Genomic DNA, 15,641 nt, shown 5'->3' on the forward strand with positions numbered 1-15,641 from the left:
GAGAATTCATGGACAAATTGGATTCATTGGATCATTATTATTATTAATCGAATTTATTATATGATGTTTTTGTCATGATCTGTCCCTCTCTGCCATGATCTGTCCCAGTCTGCCCCTGTCTGCCATGATCTGCCCCTCTCAGCCCTAGCCCTTGTGTCTGCCATAATCTGCTTCTGTCTGCCCCTGTGTCCTGGTCAACCTCTCCTTTCACTCCCCAGTCCTGCCATCCTCTTGCCAGCCACCAGATGTCCTCAGACTTTCCCTCCTTCAGCACACACACATCTGTCAGCCATCAGCCCATTAGTCCTGTTTCTTTGCCCCCCTTCACCTGTGTGTTTCCAGCCATTGGCTCCCGGACTCATTCCCCTCCTGCCAGCTGTTCCTTGTGTGTCATTAGTCCCTGTCTGTATATATAGGCTGTGTTTTTCAGTTTGTGTTGCCAGTTTGCCAGTTTTGTTACGTATTGTGTTCCTCGTGTTCCTTGCCTGATTACCTGCCCTGATTCCCTGTGTTCCTGTGTTTCATTTAGTAAGTCTTTTTCTCTTACTACCCGCCAGCTTTGGACTTGTTTGTTCAGTTTTTGCCTTTTGCCTGTCGGCCTGTTTGAATTCTTGCCTTTTTGGATTACCTGCTTTATTTTGTACTTTGCCTCAGTTCATTATTAAAACCTTTTACGTAACCCCAGTTATCTGTGCCGGTCTTACGTTTGGGTCCGGACCCTGGGTTTCTCCACATATGTGACAGTACGAACTGGCCCCTATGGACCCAGCAACCGGCAATTTCGAGGAGGAACTGGGTCAGCTGTCTGTTACCCTCCTGGACATTATTGATTGTTGGGGAAGGGCTCCTAGTTGGGAGTCCAGACAGGTAGCTTTGGATATGGCATGCAGGGAAGTGTACGCTAAGCCTTGGCTGAGGAGTTCTTTACCTGAGTGGGCTAAGAGCTTCTTCAGCACCATGGATTCTCACCCTGCTTCCCAGTGTGCTAGCAACTGGCCAGCTAGCTTCCAGCCTGCACCTCTGTCAGCATCTCAGCCTGCTTCCCGGCCAGCTAGCTTCCAGCCTGCTATCTTCCAGCCTGCACTTATGTCAGCGCCTCAGCCTGCTTCCCGGCCTGCTAGCTTCCAGCCTGCATCTCAGTCTGCACCTCAGCAGTTTAGGCTCGGGTTCATGAGCCTGCAGCCTGCCTGTCTTGAGCCAACTAGCCCGTTATCTGCCTGTCCTGAACCTGCCTGTCCTGAGCCGGCTAGCCTGTTACCTGCCTGTTCTGTTCCTGCCTGTCCCAATCCTGCATTCCTTGAACCCCATGAGACTGATTTGGATCAGCTGTGGAGCCACCCTGACGTCCAGCAGTCACCCTATGAAGGGACTCGCCTTACCATTTTCACAGGGAACCACGGAGTCTCCAGAAGGAGGCGAGGTCTCCGCTGCCCAGCGCCACGGAGTCTCCACTGCCCAGCGTCATGGAGTTTCTGCTGCCCAGCGCCACTACTGAAGCCCAGCCTGTTCCTGCTGAGCTGCAGCAATCCCCTGTTCCCGCTGCGCTGCAGCAATCCCCTGTTCCTGCTCTGCAAAAATGCCCTGTTCTTGAGCTGCGGCGGGCTCCTGTTCCTGCGCCGCAAAAGCTCCCTGTCCCCGAGCTGCGGCAGGTCTCCTGTTCTTGCGTCGCAAAAGCCTTCTGTTCTTGAGCTGTTAAAGCCTTCTGTCCCAGCTGCAGCTGTCTCCTGTTCCTGAGCAGCAAAAGCCTTCTGTTCCTGAGCTGCAGCAGTTCCCAGTTCCTGAGCCACAGTTGTCCCCTGTTCCTGTGCTGCAGCAATCTGCTGACCCTGAGTTGCAGCAGTCTTCAGTTCCTGTTCTGCTGCAGTCTCCTGTGGTTGTGCTCCTGCAGCCTCCTGTTTCTCTGACTCCACCGGCCATACCTGCCATCGTTCTGCCAGATCCCCAGTCGTCGGCCGCGTCTGCCGATGCCCTGCCAGTCCCCGTCGGCCATTTCTGACGGCCGTTGCAGGACTCTGGTCCTGCATTCCAGTCTCTGGTCTACTCCAGTAACACCAGTCTCCGGCCTCCGGTCCTGCACTTCAGTCTCTGGCCTCCGGCCCTGCTCTCCAGCCGCCGGCCTCCGGTCCTGTACTCCTGCCATCGGACTCTGTTCCTGCACTCCAGCTGCCGGCTTCCAGCCTCGCGCTCCAGCCGCCGGACTCCGGTCCTGAACTCCAGATGCCAGAAGTTGATCCCGCAGTCTGCCCCGACCTGCGGCCGGATCTTCTGGTGTCGGCTGCATTGACTGACCTCCAGCTTCGTCGTCGTGCTGCCTACGTCGCCTGTCTTCAGAGCTGCTCCGCCACTCTGGTCGTCTGCCTGCCTGTCCTCCAGACCTGCTCTGCCGGTCGGAGCTGCTTCTTCTACGTCGCCAGCTTCCAGGTCGATCTCCGGAGCTGCTCCGTCTTCGTCGCCAGTATCCAGGCCGTCATCCAGACCTGCATTGCCCTTCTGCTCTGCCTCCAGGCCGTCCGCCTGAGGCTTCCTGCTCGGCCTCTGTCCGGCCTCCAGGATGTCCGCCTGAGGCTTCTTGTTCGGCGTCCATCCTGCCTCTAGGCCGTCCCCCTGAGGTTTCCTGCTTGGCCCCTGCCCTGCCCCCAGGCCGTCTGCCTGAGGTTTCCTGCTCCGCCCTTGTCCAGCCCCCAGGCCGTCCGCCTGAGGTTTCCTGCTCCGCCCCTGCCCTGCCCCCAGGCCTCTTGTCCCTGACTCCCTCCTCCAGACCCCCTCCGCCCACCCTGCTCGGTGTTCCTGATCGGCTGGAAGGGTGGGTGATTTCAAGTGGTTAATCATATCTTTTCCACATGTGGATTCCACTGTAACTGAATATTTTTGCTTCAGTCCATTTTGTTCCACTGTTGTAAAACACTACGTAAACTTCTGCTTCAAAATAAATTGAATATTTATGTTTACTGCAGACAGAAGCACCAACAGTTAATTTGAGAGTCACATACACAAAGCTCGAGGTTGCTGTGTCGTAGTTTAAGATTTGGGTCTAAAACAGACTTTTCTTGGGGGAAGTTGCAGTTCTTGCCTTAATTTAATAATTTTTTCCCCGATAAGTGAAGTCTGCTGACGGATCACAGCATCAGCTGCTGTTGTTCAGTGTATTGGATAATATAGTTGTGTCTTACTATTGGCATACTAAAATAACATTTTTGTCACTGGTGTTTGTTATATTATTGTTTGCAACATGTAGCTGTGTTCCCAAAACACACCCAGCAGTCGGGTTGGGCCTCTTTGTGTATGCCTAAACCTAGGCATTGATTTGTACTACAACTATGCATTGATTTGTAATAAAACCTACACATTGATATGTACTTTACCTATGCATTGACGCATACAATATCTATGCATTGATTTGTAAGTAACTCTGTACAATAAATAACTTGCTTGTGAGTTATGTGACTTTTGTTTCCAAGCCCTGGTCAGTTTGAACCTAAACAAACCAAATAGGAAAAATACAACAAACTCAGCTTTTCCACTCTGGTTCAGACCGAAGAAAACAAACTGTAGGTGTGATCTAAGAGTTTTTACAGAAAGCAATTCAATAAAATATAGCCGCAAGCGGCGATTGAGGGGTCCAAGCACAATTTGATAAGACAGACAGATAGACAAAACATTACAGAAGGTAGAAAGGCACACACAAAAACTGACATGTTGTGAAGTTCGGACATGCAGTCTAACACCGGCTTTTGTGTTGGCCCGTGACTTCTGTCAAGTTAATCTTTTCATAGGGTCATTTGTCCAAAGATTAGAAACTTAAGACATTATGCTTAGTTATCACAAGCTTAGTGGTGTGAGGAGACAGCGTTACCCACGGGATTTGAACCCACAATCTTTTGCATTGCAGACCTATTCATTAACCATTAGGCTACTGAGTCCACTGGATGGCCGTTGAAGGAACATCAAAAAATAGGGCCAAGTTATGAGACTGTCCAAGCTATAGGCTATTTAGGGACTATGGTCAACTATGGTACAATACCACCAAATGTTGCATGCTACCTCAGAGTTGACCTGTGCACATATGTACCAAATTTGTTTAAGGCAGGCCAACAACTTCCTGACTTATGGCAATTTTTGTATATTAGGCCTTGCATACAAATTTTGAAAGCCAGTTGTAGCAAAATGGTATGGACTATCAAAAAACTGCTCGATAACTTTTGTGCAGGACAGTCCAGACATGCTGTGAGCGAAAATTGGTGAAGATTGGACAAAATATGTAGGAGAAGAAGTGAAAAAACTGTTTTGGACAAAATTCAACATGGCGGAAAGCCTTGTGGGCTGAAATGGGAGTGGCCTATATGGATAGATGCAACTTGGCCCAAGGAATCCAGCAATCATTTTGTTCCTATGATCTACAGTCACCGAGTTATAGCCTTTTAAAATGTGAAATGTTGCTATAGCTCCCCCTATAGGTGAAATGACACTTTTTTTTTATATTAGCTCAGAGTACATACCTGCACACGTTTGGTTACCATAGGACAATGCATTCCTGAGTTATGGTGATTTTTGTGAAATAGGCCCCACCCACGACAGTTGACCAAACTTTGGAAGTCGATTATATGAAAACGGTGTTGAATATCAAAAAACTGCTCAATAACTTTTGTGCAGGACAGTCCAGACATGCTGTGTCGAAAATTTGGTGAAGATTGGACAAAATAGCGGAGGAGTAGCGAAAAAACAGTTCAAAATGGCGGAAAATCTAGTTAGGCGGAAATGGGCAGGACCTATATGGATGCAGAATGAACCAAGGAATCCAAGGAAAGTGGAATTTTGATTGTGGCCCATACGGTTCAGAAGTTATAGGCCAAAACGTAAAGTTGCTTGTTATAGCGCCACCATGAGGCCAATTGACGTGGGTTTTCGACGTATCTGACAAGTTTGGTCGCTGTAGCTCTTACGGTTTCTGAGATCCAGATACTTTTAGGGCAGAAGAAGAAGAAGAAGCGGAATAATAATCCTAACAAAAACAATAGGGTTCCCTGCACTACGTGCTTGGACCCCTAAAAATGGGTTTTAAGAAGAGATTTAAAAGACTGATTCAGTGTGCCTAGACAACCTGCCTTCTCAGCAGGCAGGTTGTTCCACAGTGTAAAGGCCGTAAAGGAGAATGTTTAGTCCAGAACAGGGACAGCAGCTCTGACTGTACAGTAGATCCACTAACAGACACTTCCCAGGGAGATAATGGATCTGGCTGTCACTCCTACAGCGTCCACGCCTCATTATGCGTTCGCTGCCCATTGAGACTGAGCTGCCGTTTCCCTGTGGAAGCTGCAGCTGCGCCCCGCAGGATGCAGCAGCCCACCCAGTGACAGTAAATATCCACTGACATTAACCCGCCTCAACAGCTTCTTCCTGTCTGATCCGGGCGACTGGCGGCTGCTGGGTCTCGCTCTGGCTGTCGTTGGTGGTGGATGGAGAGGAATCCTGCAGAGGAGCTGCCAGGGATCAGCGTGTCGGGAAATCCGGTTTTCCTGTATTGCCGTAAGTTATGAATTAAATATGACTCCTTCCCCTTTGTTTGCCTGCATCCCTCTGCTGTTTGAGGTGTTTATGGTTTCTGCTGAGTCATGATGATGGAAGAGTGCCATGTAGCGGCAAAAACCCGGAGGAGTGGAAGTGAGTCCGATCTTTATTTGGCTGATCGCAGGCAAAGTTTGTGTCGAGTTTCTGAAATGTTTGTGGTGATTTGAATAACAGCTGTGGTCAGCAGATCTGCAAGCAGCCTCAACAAATCAATAATCCGCCTGTTGATATGGTTATTGTTGTTAAAGGTTTATGAAAACACGGCTGTATTTTTTATTAAATCTCTCTCGCTCTTTAATCCTGTCAGTACCTACTTTTGTAAATGTTTAAAAGTGCTGCATTCAGCATTTTAACATCAATAAATCATTCCGCCTCTACTCTGCATCCTCCATTGTTTCTCCACCTGGTGGATCTGGAGGGAAATCTGCTGGATCGCTTTACGGCACAAAACAGGAAGAGGTTCTTAATTGGGAGATAAATCTAGTCAAAATCCACTCCTGTGCATCCACCTTAAAAGTGCTACATGTAAAATTTTAACACCATTTCGTCATTACCACATTCATTTTGATACATCAGTATAATTACCATAAACGACGGACTGCTTTACGGCACAAAACAGGAAGAGGTTCTGTTCTTCCAGAGCAAACGGAGCTAAAGCTGAAAGAGTTTCTGGCAGCAGATGGTGGAAGGAGGGAAAGGAAGATGGAGGAATCACTTCCAACATGTTGATCCTCTTCAGGGAGGGGGAGGGGGGGCAGGAAGCAACGGGGCTGATGGGAAATGTAGTCTTAATGTGGAGAAACACAATAACTAACAATACTACTGGAGTGAGATAGAGGAGAACAATCAGCTCCAACATGGACTCACTGGTTTACAGTAATTTTGCCAATTTTTGTGCATCTGCAGTCTGTACTTTGGTTGTTTTTCTTTCCCGTTTTTACATTTTGTGAGTCGCAGCAGGACCGGATCACAGAGAGGAGGGACAATAAATAATAAATGGCTTTTTAATAGAGAAAACTAAACCGTAATTTCGACTCCGATGACATCAGAGAAACACGCTGACGCCATCGAAGAACCAAAGGGAAGGTTCAACCAATCAAACCAAAAAAAAGCAGCTAATAATAGACCTACATGAATTGATTTAAACTAGGATTCATGTATTTGTCTTTCAGTACAGAGTGTAGCTTTAAATCTGGGATTAATTATCTAAATGTGCTGTTTCCCTCCTGAGGGCCGGAGCTGCTCATTAAACTGTCATTAGCACAAACACAGTCTGAGGATTTGTACGTTAATTCATGAATTAATTAAAAGTTTTCATAATCCAGTTTTGTGATTATGGTTCAGTTTTCTAATGATCTGATCCCAGAGGAAGAGTGATGATTCATAATCTGATGACAGAAATGTGACTCTGATAAACTGGACGTGCATTTTAACATCATCATCATCATAATTATCTATTCTTTTTCCTCTTTCTCTTCTTGTTCATTTTATTTTATTATCTAAACATTCTGATATGTAATCAAATAGACATCTAATCAATATAAAAGATCAGATCTGTATATCAGAGATGTAATCATATCTAATAAAAAATAAGATAATATAAAAATTGAGATATAAAATATGAGAAAAGAGAATGAAAAAAATATAGAAATATTATAATAATTGTGTATATAATATAAAAATCAAATAATCACATATTAAACAGTGCTATAAAAATCTGATAATAATAACAATAACAAATATATATTTTATGTATTAATTTATTTACTAATTTAGTTACTTTTTTATTATTGTTAATGGGGAGATGAAAACCTTTAGAGAAATGGGTTTTTGACCAGGGAAGGAAAAGGCTGACAAGAATGGATAAAAGAGAAGAAGAAGAAGAGGAGAAAGAGGAGAAGAGGAGAAAACCTTGAATAATATTGGCTGATAATAGCTGATATCTATCGGCATCTATCAGTATCGCCCTGGAAAAACCCATATCAGTCAAACCCTAGTGTGTGTGTGTGTGTGGAGAGAGAGACCCTGATGAAAAATTACCATTACATACTACTATGCTAACTTCTGTGTTACCACTAACCACTATATTATATATATTACATTTTTGAATATTTTAGAATTTTAGTAGCTAATAATCTGATTTTGTTTTTATATATCTAATTATATTTCAGATTTTGAAATTCAACTCTTTATTCTAAAATTCACAATTTATAATTTACATTTATAATTGTGTGTGTGTGTGTGTGTGTGAGAGAGAGAGAGAGCGAGAGAGAGAGAGAGAGAGAGAGAGAGAGAGAGAGAGATGAATCCTTCACATCTCATCCCGTATCGGTTTCTTCGCTGATTCTCTCCAATCAGCTTCCTGCGCTGACTGCGGTAATGAATGCATTAGATTACACCCCTCACGTTCCCGGCATGCATTGTGGGCTGGAGAGAGAGAGAGAGAGCGAGAGAGAGAGAGAGAGAGAGAGAGAGAGAGAGAGAGAGAGAGAGAGAGACTTGAGACTTGACTGGGAGGCTGAGGAGGACCGTGGACCGGAGCGCAGAAGAAGAAGAAGAAGAAGAAGAAGGCGCAGAAGAAGAAGAAGCAGAAGAAGAAGAAGAGGAAGCGCCATCTGACACTGACAGCTGCTCAGGTAAATCGTGCGTAATTTGCGCAAATATTCCCACGGTAATTTTGTATCCAAACAGCATTTATGCGCGCGCGTGTGTGTTTCGTGTCGCGGTGTATTTGGTTTCGGGGCGATCAGCTGCTCAAACAATGAATCACAACGTTCCAGGTTGTGTTTTTTTTTTCCTGCAGATCAAAGGGTTTTTTTTTTTATTGCAAAAAAGCGCAGCGTTTTGCTCGTGACCTGCTGCTGCAGACTGCCTCTGCTGTACGGGGCTGTTTTTTTTTTTATATTTGCCTGACTGGATGGTGTGGTGATGTACAGTATGGGATTCCCTCAGCCATGGCTCTGCTGCAGGCTGCCATTCATTTCAGTGGGGGTAGGGGGGTGGGGCGGGGGCGAGGGGGGTTCCGTTACAGGTCTGTGATCAGTTTATCCCCCTTTTTCAACCTCCAGAATACAGCTCCCCTCTCTTTTAAGGCTGATATGAATCTTTATATCATGAAGCCACTGCATGCATCCTAACACAGAGTATCAAACTGATGCAGAGAGAAAATCACAACATAAATTCATGCTTTTCTGTGTTTATATCGGTTATTATTCGCCTTATGATGATGGTTATGGGTTCCCCAGCTGTTTATTTACCACTACAGCCCAGAAAGAAGCTGTTATCGCCTATACTGGATGAAAATGGGCATGTTATTAATATTAAAATGACTACTGAGGCCCATCACAAGGTGCAGCGCTGCCTGTTGGAGTGTAATAGTCGATCACATCTCTGTAATCTTCCTGCTGGGGCTTCAGACTGGCTGTAGTCGATAGTGAGTTTATAGTGGTGGTTAATGGTGTTTTCCTCTGCTGTGGAGTCACTGTGGTACTGCTGGAGGGACTTACAGGTTTGTATAAGATCACTATCGGCCTTTTTCATTTGGGATGTGGCAATTAAGTGCAAGTGTCAAGAGCAGTTCAGGTTGGAAAATCCATCAGCTGAAATTAGGGCTGCAACTAACGATAATTTTCAGTGATCATTTTTATTAATCATTTAGTCTATAACATGTCAGTAATAATGACAAATGTCCATCACAGTCACCAGAGTCCAAAGTGATTCTTAAAATTTCTCCCTCAGTCTGACGAGCAGCCAAAAAACACAAAGGATTCATCTTATAATGAGATGAAACAGAGAAAAGCAGCAAATCTTAGTGTTTGTGAAGCTGCAACCAGCAAATGTTTGGTGTGTTTACCAGGGCTGTGCAAAAAAAAATCGATACAGCTGAGTATTGCAATATTTTTTTCCATGATACTGTATTGATTTTCCAGCCCCTCTTATCGATACATTAAAAAAAAATATATTCATGTTTTAAACAGATTTCAAATGTCCTTAAATTAACCTCAAATCCCTTTGAATTAAATAGTTTTGACTCAATTTGTCTACTGAGTTATCAATATAATGTGATGTACATATTAGACTACCCAGGTGGTACACAGCAAGTTGTATTTTCAGCTCTATTTTTACATTTTCAGTAAATTATGTAGAGTATTGCAATGTGTCGTGATACAATCATATCGTGACCCATGTGTCGTGATACGTATCGTATCATGAGGTCCTTGCCAATACCCAGCCTTAGTTTTTACTGATAAATGACTAAAACAATGAACTGATTATCAAAAATATAATCGATTAATCTTCTGTGGATTGACTAATCCATTAATCGACTAATGGTTTCAGCACTAATTGATACGCCGGGCTTTACTGCAAATATACTTTGTCATTTTGCAAAAGCGTGATGAGGTCACTTTGATCCCGGCTGGAACTTCTTCCGGTCTCTTCCCGGCCGGTTCGAGCCTGTTTTCACCTCCACAGCCCGGCGGCTCGGCTCCTGTTATCTGGATACTGATAATAATGACGCCACGCTGCCAAATAAACACCATGAAATATTAATCAGGCAATCAGGAGGCAGGCAGAAGCGTTCCTCCATAACCAGTTATCTGCTTTGTCTCCGAACAGATGCTCCTCAGCATGAAAGGCTCGCTGTAAACACTCTATTATGTTTATGGGTTTTTTTTATTCTGGTGAAATGATAAACGGCTTCGTGTCGAGCGAACACAACAACGCTGACCTTTCATTTCTGCTCAACACCGAGACTCCAATCAAAATGGAGAAAAAACAAAAATCGGGAGTGTAACATCCTGTTTTTGACTCTTTGAAGTGAAGGGAGGGGACTGATGAAGAGGTAGAGCTGGGCGATAATTCAATATCATCGTCTTTCAGTGAATCGTATGGTGATGAAATGGTGATTTTGGGGATGTCATGACATACAATTCTGCTGTATAAAATGAGAACAAGCAAATTTGATTTAAAATCTCAGACAAAATGAGGTTTGGTAGGAATATTAGTTGAAAATCTCAGTTTTGTTTGACATCACACCAAACATTACCATTCGGTTCAATGGGATGAACATTAATTTGATTGATTTTGCATACGTGAGCCGTGTTGTGATTAGGGCTGGGTATCGGTACTCGATACCTTTAAGGTATTGACTGAAATAATCCAGTACCAAGTAGTATCGAAACTTCTCCAGTCAAACGATACCTGCATTCGATATTTTTTGTACACAGATCTAGGAAAAAATGACTATTTGTCTTGTTTTGCTCGCAGCCAATCACCGCAAGCGTTCTTCTATTTAACGCGACGTGTGATTGGCCGACTGCCGCAGCAGCTACAGCCCATACAGTCTGTGGAGGTGAAGTCGAGTTCAGCGTGCCGAGATGCCACCAAAACGTTAAAAAAAAGGTATCGAATGAAGTACTCTATTGGTATCGGTATCACTTTAAGGATACTGGTATTGGTACTGGTATCGTAATTTTTTAAACGATACCCAGCCCTAATTGTGATAGATATTGATGACTGTAGGGGAGCGGAGGCCGGTTTGGTCTGAATGAAGCTTCTTCTTCTTCTTCTCTGTGTGAATCAATGAGCAGCTGAACTGAGCCGACTCCCAACTGCTGCTGTTAAAATTAAAATGATTCATCCACAACCAGCTAGTCGCAGCCAAAAGTGAATATGAATGGGATAAATGATACGCCAGATAGTTAGACCAGTATGGGCTTCTGAAGGCCGACGCCAATATTTTTGTATTTGAGTGCCGATAGCAGACATTTTGTGCTGATATTCAGTGTCTTTAAATTTGACCGTTTTCATGGCAAAAACAAGTTTTCAGTGTTTCCCCTCAGAGTTTTCTTCTCCTCAGGGTGAAAAGCCTCTGAACACTTCAGAGCATCATGGGACACTAAAACTCTCCACTGAAACCAGACTGATGAGACTCAGCAGCTCTTTAAGGCAGAGTGACATCACAGCTGTTCAGTGGGAGAGAAACTCTGGGAGACATTACTGCCTTTAGATGGAGAATTACTACAAACAAACATTACTGAACAAGACACAAATGGATGATTGGAGTTTTTTTTTTTTAGTTCTACAAACATTTCTCTGAGGCAGAAACAATCTCATTGGTGTTAAACCTCAGTGGGCGGAGCCAAAGAACTGCGGTTTTTCAGAAGGCAAATCAGCTAATTGGCGAACTTGAATGGCAAAGAAGTAACTAATAAAAATATAAATAAAAATGCTAATGACTTTTTTCATTCCTTCCTGATGTTGAAGGTCAGCAGCTAGCTAACTAGCTTACCTAGCTAGCTATAGGCTAGTATGGCTAGTTTGAACTTGAAGGTCAGCTAGCTAACTAGCTAACCTAGATAACTTAGTATGATAGATTGTATTTTTTCAGTTAGCAGCAGAGTGCTAGGCTTCATAATATTAGCTTCCTCCTCTCTTACCTCTTGTCTTTTTCACTGAGCTTCAGTCTAATGTTACTTAGCCAGAAAAACTGTGGTTCTTTGGCTCCGCCCACTGAGGTTTAACTCAACCAATCAGATTATTTCTGCCTCTGAGAAATATTTGTAGAACTAAAACTACACTCTGCTACTGGCTACTTTATTGTCATTATTTTACCTGCATTGTTGACTGACTGTGATCATATTTTTATTAGAAAATATACAAACCTACATGATTTGTTATGATGGACTTTTTTTTTTGCAGTGTATTGTTTCTGTATAGTCCATCCTATTGATTATCATTATCATTATCTTGCACTCTGAGGAATGTTTGTAGAACTAAGACGTCTGGAGGCGTTTTGTTTTGAATGAACCTCGTCATGTTTTCTCTGTAACGGTCCAACATGTCAGTAAAGGCAGAGTGAAGGTCGGTCTGTACCTGCTGCTCCACCGCCTCCACAGCTCTCTGCATGCTGCGTGTGTGTGTGTGTGTGTGTGTGTGTGTGTGTGTGTGTGTGTGTGTGTGTGTGTGTGTGTGTGTGGCTGTGATGGCAGGATGCTAATGTGGCGTCTGCAGCGGTTCAAGGATGACTTTGTTATTCCTCCTGGAGGCTCATATTGACCTTTTATTAAATATCAGATATCGTCCAGTCAGTGTCGTCCACCTCAGATCTGACCACAGATACAGAAAAACAGGCTGGAAATTTAACAACATTTGATTTTCTTTGCATATTTTATTTATTTGTTTAGTTGTTCAGTCATGTTTTTTGGAGAGTTTTAGTGTCCCATGATGCTCTGAATGTTTCAGAGGCTTTTCCACCCTGATGAGAAGAAAACTCTGAGGAGAAACACTGAATACTGTTTTGTTTTTTTGGCATGAGAATGGATAAAATTAAAGACAGTGAATATCAGCACAAAATAACAGCTATCAGCAGGTTCAGTACAGAAATATCATCATCAGTGAAACCTATACTGGTCAAATCCTAGCTTCAGGTATTTATTTTCCAAAAGGGACTTATGCCGTTTTTGAAAATGGCATTTTGTCAATACCTGAGTTTCATCATTGAAAATATACAGTATTCAGTCTGAAAGAGTTGTCAATTTGTTAAAAACTAAATCGTCAGAATCAAATCCATCTAAGAACATTTTGTCCTGTTCATCACGGACCTGCTGAGCACATTTTGATTTTAGTTTTAGTTTGAGAAGCAGATTCAGACATGAAGTCGTCCCAGAAATATTTTATTTTCAGATATTGAATACCAGCACAAACTATCAGTTGTTTCAGTACAAAAAAACCTTAAAAAAAAGCCTTCAAAAACCTGTATCGGTTGAATCCTAGTACAGATCATATGATTGAATGCAACAGATATTACAGTAATCTGCACTCAAGCTGTATATCACTTTATGCCAGGTAACATTATGGTTGTTTAGGCTACAGTGACAGTCGATGTGGATCCATAATTGATTAATTAATTGAAGACTTGGGCTGATAACGAGTGTATTAATGGTTGGACTATCTGGTGACAGTGTGTTAGAGCAGTGATTCTTAACCTTTTTCATATCAAGGACCCCTAATTTAGTCCACATTAGGGCCACGGACCCACATTTGATGAGAGTTTGTCTCTTGAACCCAAATCTGAAAATATTTTTATTGTCAGATATGATTTTGTTCAGAATTCCATGACTATCTGTATTGTAGGTAGAGAGATAACAGAGAAACTATGATCAAAATAGTCATTCTTCTACATTCTCTAACTGTGTTAACTTCTTGTAAATGAAATAATGCTGAAGTTTAACAATTCATCAATTTGCTGAGGACCCCGTGGAACCCCCTCAAGGACCCCTGGTGGTCCCCGGACCCTACGTTGAGAACCACTTGTGTTAGAGGAAGGCTCTGTGGCAGATATTCAGTAGCTGTTAGCAGCAACATGAAGAACGTGGCAGAGCGCGAGACGCACGGCGATGACTCACAGCGCTTTGAGTGGAGCTGCTGAGGAGCGGCGGCACCTCAGCTGTTGCTTCACACTAATTATTCACTGTTACTGATGTCAGAGTCTCAGTCGCTTCGTTTCCCAAGTACAGCAGACAGGAACAGGACAGAACAACAGGAGGCTGCAGGAGTAGATAACAGTGGATAACAGGAGCAGGGAACAGTGCATGACATGCAATACACAGCAGACTACACATATAACTCTTTATTTATACGTGTGTGTATATATAAGAAAAAGCATTGTGTCAGTCTGTGCGTTCATGCAGTGTGTTGCAGCTGTGAGTCCAGCTGTGCAAAGGAACAACATGAGATACCAATACTGAGCAGGATGGAAATAAGTATGACATCATGGGACGTTTGGACACGCTGTGGCTCGTGAGGTTAAAGGCGTTATGTATAAAGAGATATGCAGACATGAGTAGTGCAAGATAATGATAATGATAATCAATAGGATGGACTATACAGAAACAATACACTGCAAAAAAAATGTCCATCATAACAAATCATGTAGGTTTGTATATTTTCTAATAAAAATATGATCACAGTCAGTCAACAATGCAGGTAAAATAATGACAATAAACTAGCCAGTAGCAGATTGTAGTTTTAGTTCTACAAATATTTCTCAGAGGCAGAAATAATCTGATTGGTTGAGTTAAACCTCAGTGGGCGGAGCCAAAGAACCACAGTTTTTCTGGTTAAGTAACATTAGACTGAAGCTCAGTGAAAAAGACAAGAGGTAAGAGAGGAGGAAGCTAATATTATGAAGCCTAGCGCTCTGTTAGCTAGCTGACCTTCAAGTTCAAACTAGCCATACAAGCCTGTAGCTAGCTAGGTAAGCTAGTTAGCTAGCTGCTGACAACATCAAGAAGTAATTAGCATTTATATTTTTATTTACATTTTGAGTTCTTTCTTTGCCATTTAAGAGTGCTAATTAGCTAATTTGCACTCTAATTTGTTCTTTTCAGCTCCACCCATTTAAATTTAACTCAACCAATGAGATTATTTCTGCCTGTGAGAAAGCTCCAGCCTGCCAGACAGCATCAGGAGTGTTGTGGACTGTGAGTAACAGATATTATGAAACTCAGGCAGCGACTCCCACAGGTTTATTTTTAATCTCCCAGAATGCCGCAGGGCAGGTTAAAAGCCGTCTCCCATCCCGGCGTCTCCTCTCTCCTTCCCAGCTCTTTCCGTCCCTCTCTCTCTCTCTCTGCAGAGCGGCTGGTGACTCTGAACCTCCAGCTTCCTCTGTCATGAATAATAAAGAGCGTGTTCGGCTGCTTGTGGCGACATAGACCGCTCAGTCCTCCAACGCTCCTATTAAGCTCATTATGATTCACTACTATCGGACAGTGTGTGTGTGTGTGTGTGTGTGTGTGTGTGTGTGTGTGTGTGTGTGTTGAGTGTTTTCCCAAGAGCCTGCACTGCAGTAAGCAGGAAGCTAGTGGAGGCTAAACAGATCTAAAGTCAGTTCACCACCTTTTCAGACTGACATTAATCTTTATAATATGGCAGGGCAATAATTTAATATTAGTATTATATAATTTATTGTCTTTCAATAGAATCATATTGGGTTGAAATAATGATATTGAGTTATCCTGATGCACACTTCTGCTGTCTAAATTAATGATAAATATATATATATACATATA

The 15,641-nt window shown here is 43.1% G+C and overlaps 1 protein-coding gene across 1 annotated transcript in view; it reads left to right on the forward strand.

Annotated features, from left to right (window-relative positions):
* The first annotated feature begins 8,130 nt into the window (after nt 1–8,130).
* The window catches only part of syn3 (synapsin III), a 141,344-nt gene continuing 133,833 nt past the window's right edge, over nt 8,131–15,641 (forward strand). Inside the window, exon 1 of the mRNA XM_071515179.1 lies at nt 8,131–8,201. The gene's annotated coding sequence lies outside the window, so the exon portion shown is untranslated. The remainder of the gene's footprint in view (nt 8,202–15,641) is intronic.

Source organism: Centroberyx affinis, unplaced genomic scaffold (genome assembly GCF_046629955.1).
Source record: "Centroberyx affinis isolate AG114_WGS23_722 - 3 ecotype Tasmania unplaced genomic scaffold, CSIRO-AGI_Caff_v1 ptg000319l_1, whole genome shotgun sequence".
Lineage (NCBI taxonomy): Eukaryota > Metazoa > Chordata > Actinopteri > Beryciformes > Berycidae > Centroberyx > Centroberyx affinis.